Raw genomic sequence first — 6,745 nt, forward strand, 5'->3', positions numbered from 1 at the left:
CACTTTACTCTTGACATTTTTCGGTTTTTTCAATTTTCTGGAAAATCCTATCATTAGATTTTTTTAAAAATACGATATTCTTGCTTAACTAACGTTTCTACATAGGGATTAAGCATTTAGAACGAAATCTAATGTAGGAAAATGGTACTTTACTCTTGATCGGTACGGTGGGACTTTGAAAATATTCGGGCGTTCCAATCGCTCGTCTGTTGCATCATAGCGCGTCTCGGCGCAATCGACCGATTCGCTCGACCCATTATTTTCGATTTACGGCTAAAATAAATTTTTCTCATTTTATTCAATAACATATTCTTGCTTAGATAACTTTTTTACATAGGGATTAAGCATTTAGAACGATATAATGTTTAAAATAAGGGCACTTTACTCTTGACATTTTACGGTTTTTTCAATTTTCTGAAAAATCCTATCATTAGATTTTTTTAAAAATACGATATTCTTGCTTAACTAACGTTTCTACATAGGGATTAAGCATTTAGAACGAAATCTAATGTCAGAAAATGGCACTTTACTCTTGACATTTTTCGGTTTTTTCAATTTTCTGGAAAATCCTATCATTAGATTTTTTTAAAAATACGATATTCTTGCTTAACTAACGTTTCTACATAGGGATTAAGCATTTAGAACGAAATCTAATGTAGGAAAATGGTACTTTACTCTTGATCGGTACGGTGGGACTTTGAAAATATTCGGGCGTTCCAATCGCTCGTCTGTTGCATCATAGCGCGTCTCGGCGCAATCGACCGATTCGCTCGACCCATTATTTTCGATTTACGGCTAAAATAAATTTTTCTAATTTTTTTCAATAACATATTCTTGCTTAAATAACTTTTTTACATAGGGATTAAGCATTTAGAACGATACATTGTTTAAAATAAGGGCACTTTACTCTTGACATTTTACGGTTTTTTCAATTTTCTGAAAAATCCTATCATTAGATTTTTTTAAAAATACGATATTCTTGCTTATCTAACGTTTCTACATAGGGATTAAGCATTTAGAACGAAATCTAATGTCAGAAAATGGCACTTTACTCTTGACATTTTTCGGTTTTTTCAATTTTCTGGAAAATCCTATCATTAGATTTTTTTAAAAATACGATATTCTTGCTTAACTGACGTTTCTACATAGGGATTAAGCATTTAGAACGAAATCTAATGTAGGAAAATGGTACTTTACTCTTGATCGGTACGTTGGGACTTTGAAAATATTCGGGCGTTCCAATCGCTCGTCTGTTGCATCATAGCGCGTCTCGGCGCAATCGACCGATTCGCTCGACCCATTATTTTCGATTTACGGCTAAAATAAATTTTTCTCATTTTATTCAATAACATATTCTTGCTTAGATAACTTTTTTACATAGGGATTAAGCATTTAGAACGATATAATGTTTAAAATAAGGGCACTTTACTCTTGACATTTTACGGTTTTTTCAATTTTCTGAAAAATCCTATCATTAGATTTTTTTAAAAATACGATATTCTTGCTTAACTAACGTTTCTACATAGGGATTAAGCATTTAGAACGAAATCTAATGTCAGAAAATGGCACTTTACTCTTGACATTTTTCGGTTTTTTCAATTTTCTGGAAAATCCTATCATTAGATTTTTTTAAAAATACGATATTCTTGCTTAACTAACGTTTCTACATAGGGATTAAGCATTTAGAACGAAATCTAATGTAGGAAAATGGTACTTTACTCTTGATCGGTACGTTGGGACTTTGAAAATATTCGGGCGTTCCAATCGCTCGTCTGTTGCATCATAGCGCGTCTCGGCGCAATCGACCGATTCGCTCGACCCATTATTTTCGATTTACGGCTAAAATAAATTTTTCTCATTTTATTCAATAACATATTCTTGCTTAAATAACTTTTTTACATAGGGATTAAGCATTTAGAACGATACATTGTTTAAAATAAGGGCACTTTACTCTTGACATTTTACGGTTTTTTCAATTTTCTGAAAAATCCTATCATTACATTTTTTTAAAAATACGATATTCTTGCTTATCTAACGTTTCTACATAGGGATTAAGCATTTAGAACGAAATCTAATGTCAGAAAATGGCACTTTACTCTTGACATTTTTCGGTTTTTTCAATTTTCTGGAAAATCCTATCATTAGATTTTTTTAAAAATACGATATTCTTGCTTAACTAACGTTTCTACATAGGGATTAAGCATTTAGAACGAAATCTAATGTCAGAAAATGGCACTTTACTCTTGACATTTTTCGGTTTTTTCAATTTTCTGGAAAATCCTATCATTAGATTTTTTTAAAAATACGATATTCTTGCTTAACTAACGTTTCTACATAGGGATTAAGCATTTAGAACGAAATCTAATGTCAGAAAATGGCACTTTACTCTTGACATTTTTCGGTTTTTTCAATTTTCTGGAAAATCCTATCATTAGATTTTTTTAAAAATACGATATTCTTGCTTAACTAACGTTTTTACATAGGGATTAAGCATTTAGAACGAAATCTAATGTAGGAAAATGGTACTTTACTCTTGATCGGTACGTTGGGACTTTGAAAATATTCGGGCGTTCCAATCGCTCGTCTGTTGCATCATAGCGCGTCTCGGCGCAATCGACCGATTCGCTCGATCCATTATTTTCGATTTACGGCTAAAATAAATTTTTCTAATTTTTTTCAATAACATATTCCTGCTTAAATAACTTTTTTACATAGGGATTAAGCATTTAGAACGATACATTGTTTAAAATAAGGGCACTTTACTCTTGACATTTTACGGTTTTTTCAATTTTCTGAAAAATCCTATCATTAGATTTTTTTAAAAATACGATATTCTTGCTTAACTAACGTTTCTACATAGGGATTAAGCATTTAGAACGAAATCTAATGTCAGAAAATGGCACTTTACTCTTGACATTTTTCGGTTTTTTCAATTTTCTGGAAAATCCTATCATTAGATTTTTTTAAAAATACGATATTCTTGCTTAACTAACGTTTCTACATAGGGATTAAGCATTTAGAACGAAATCTAATGTAGGAAAATGGTACTTTACTCTTGATCGGTACGGTGGGACTTTGAAAATATTCGGGCGTTCCAATCGCTCGTCTGTTGCATCATAGCGCGTCTCGGCGCAATCGACCGATTCGCTCGACCCATTATTTTCGATTTACGGCTAAAATAAATTTTTCTCATTTTATTCAATAACATATTCTTGCTTAGATAACTTTTTTACATAGGGATTAAGCATTTAGAACGATATAATGTTTAAAATAAGGGCACTTTACTCTTGACATTTTACGGTTCTTTCAATTTTCTGAAAAATCCTATCATTAGATTTTTTTAAAAATACGATATTCTTGCTTAACTAACGTTTCTACATAGGGATTAAGCATTTAGAACGAAATCTAATGTCAGAAAATGGCACTTTACTCTTGACATTTTTCGGTTTTTTCAATTTTCTGGAAAATCCTATCATTAGATTTTTTTAAAAATACGATATTCTTGCTTAACTGACGTTTCTACATAGGGATTAAGCATTTAGAACGAAATCTAATGTAGGAAAATGGTACTTTACTCTTGATCGGTACGTTGGGACTTTGAAAATATTCGGGCGTACGCGGCGCGCTCGGCGCTTTGAACAGCTCCGGTGTCCCCATTATTTTCGATTTACGGCTAAAATAAATTTTTCTAATTTTTTTCAATAACATATTCTTGCTTAAATAACTTTTTTACATAGGGATTAAGCATTTAGAACGATACATTGTTTAAAATAAGGGCACTTTACTCTTGACATTTTACGGTTTTTTCAATTTTCTGAAAAATCCTATCATTAGATTTTTTTAAAAATACGATATTCTTGCTTAACTAACGTTTCTACATAGGGATTAAGCATTTAGAACGAAATCTAATGTCAGAAAATGGCACTTTACTCTTGACATTTTTCGGTTTTTTCAATTTTCTGGAAAATCCTATCATTAGATTTTTTTAAAAATACGATATTCTTGCTTAACTAACGTTTTTACATAGGGATTAAGCATTTAGAACGAAATCTAATGTAGGAAAATGGTACTTTACTCTTGATCGGTACGTTGGGACTTTGAAAATATTCGGGCGTTCCAATCGCTCGTCTGTTGCATCATAGCGCGTCTCGGCGCAATCGACCGATTCGCTCGATCCATTATTTTCGATTTACGGCTAAAATAAATTTTTCTAATTTTTTTCAATAACATATTCCTGCTTAAATAACTTTTTTACATAGGGATTAAGCATTTAGAACGATACATTGTTTAAAATAAGGGCACTTTACTCTTGACATTTTACGGTTTTTTCAATTTTCTGAAAAATCCTATCATTAGATTTTTTTAAAAATACGATATTCTTGCTTAACTAACGTTTCTACATAGGGATTAAGCATTTAGAACGAAATCTAATGTCAGAAAATGGCACTTTACTCTTGACATTTTTCGGTTTTTTCAATTTTCTGGAAAATCCTATCATTAGATTTTTTTAAAAATACGATATTCTTGCTTAACTAACGTTTTTACATAGGGATTAAGCATTTAGAACGAAATCTAATGTAGGAAAATGGTACTTTACTCTTGATCGGTACGTTGGGACTTTGAAAATATTCGGGCGTACGCGGCGCGCTCGGCGCTTCGAACAGCTCCGGTGTCCCCATTATTTTCGATTTACGGCTAAAATAAATTTTTCTAATTTTTTTCAATAACATATTCCTGCTAAAATAACTTTTTTACATAGGGATTAAGCATTTAGAACGATACATTGTTTAAAATAAGGGCACTTTACTCTTGACATTTTACGGTTTTTTCAATTTTCTGAAAAATCCTATCATTAGATTTTTTTAAAAATACGATATTCTTGCTTAACTAACGTTTCTACATAGGGATTAAGCATTTAGAACGAAATCTAATGTCAGAAAATGGCACTTTACTCTTGACATTTTTCGGTTTTTTCAATTTTCTGGAAAATCCTATCATTAGATTTTTTTAAAAATACGATATTCTTGCTTAACTAACGTTTTTACATAGGGATTAAGCATTTAGAACGAAATCTAATGTAGGAAAATGGTACTTTACTCTTGATCGGTACGTTGGGACTTTGAAAATATTCGGGCGTTCCAATCGCTCGTCTGTTGCATCATAGCGCGTCTCGGCGCAATCGACCGATTCGCTCGATCCATTATTTTCGATTTACGGCTAAAATAAATTTTTCTAATTTTTTTCAATAACATATTCCTGCTTAAATAACTTTTTTACATAGGGATTAAGCATTTAGAACGATACATTGTTTAAAGTAAGGGCACTTTACTCTTGACATTTTACGGTTTTTTCAATTTTCTGAAAAATCCTATCATTAGATTTTTTTAAAAGTACGATATTCTTGCTTAACTAACGTTTCTACATAGGGATTAAGCATTTAGAACGAAATCTAATGTCAGAAAATGGCACTTTACTCTTGACATTTTTCGGTTTTTTCAATTTTCTGGAAAATCCTATCATTAGATTTTTTTAAAAATACGATATTCTTGCTTAACTAACGTTTTTACATAGGGATTAAGCATTTAGAACGAAATCTAATGTAGGAAAATGGTACTTTACTCTTGATCGGTACGTTGGGACTTTGAAAATATTCGGGCGTTCCAATCGCTCGTCTGTTGCATCATAGCGCGTCTCGGCGCAATCGACCGATTCGCTCGATCCATTATTTTCGATTTACGGCTAAAATAAATTTTTCTAATTTTTTTCAATAACATATTCCTGCTTAAATAACTTTTTTACATAGGGATTAAGCATTTAGAACGATACATTGTTTAAAGTAAGGGCACTTTACTCTTGACATTTTACGGTTTTTTCAATTTTCTGAAAAATCCTATCATTAGATTTTTTTAAAAATACGATATTCTTGCTTAACTAACGTTTCTACATAGGGATTAAGCATTTAGAACGAAATCTAATGTCAGAAAATGGCACTTTACTCTTGACATTTTTCGGTTTTTTCAATTTTCTGGAAAATCCTATCATTAGATTTTTTTAAAAATACGATATTCTTGCTTAACTAACGTTTTTACATAGGGATTAAGCATTTAGAACGAAATCTAATGTAGGAAAATGGTACTTTACTCTTGATCGGTACGTTGGGACTTTGAAAATATTCGGGCGTACGCGGCGCGCTCGGCGCTTCGAACAGCTCCGGTGTCCCCATTATTTTCGATTTACGGCTAAAATAAATTTTTCTAATTTTTTTCAATAACATATTCCTGCTAAAATAACTTTTTTACATAGGGATTAAGCATTTAGAACGATACATTGTTTAAAATAAGGGCACTTTACTCTTGACATTTTACGGTTTTTTCAATTTTCTGAAAAATCCTATCATTAGATTTTTTTAAAAATACGATATTCTTGCTTAACTAACGTTTCTACATAGGGATTAAGCATTTAGAACGAAATCTAATGTCAGAAAATGGCACTTTACTCTTGACATTTTTCGGTTTTTTCAATTTTCTGGAAAATCCTATCATTAGATTTTTTTAAAAATACGATATTCTTGCTTAACTAACGTTTTTACATAGGGATTAAGCATTTAGAACGAAATCTAATGTAGGAAAATGGTACTTTACTCTTGATCGGTACGTTGGGACTTTGAAAATATTCGGCCGTACGCGGCGCGTCTCGGCGCTTCGAACAGCTCCGGTGTCCCCATTATTTTCGATTTACGGCTAAA

This window comes from Megalopta genalis, unplaced genomic scaffold (genome assembly GCF_051020955.1).
Source record: "Megalopta genalis isolate 19385.01 unplaced genomic scaffold, iyMegGena1_principal scaffold0141, whole genome shotgun sequence".
Taxonomy (NCBI): Eukaryota; Metazoa; Arthropoda; class Insecta; order Hymenoptera; family Halictidae; genus Megalopta; species Megalopta genalis.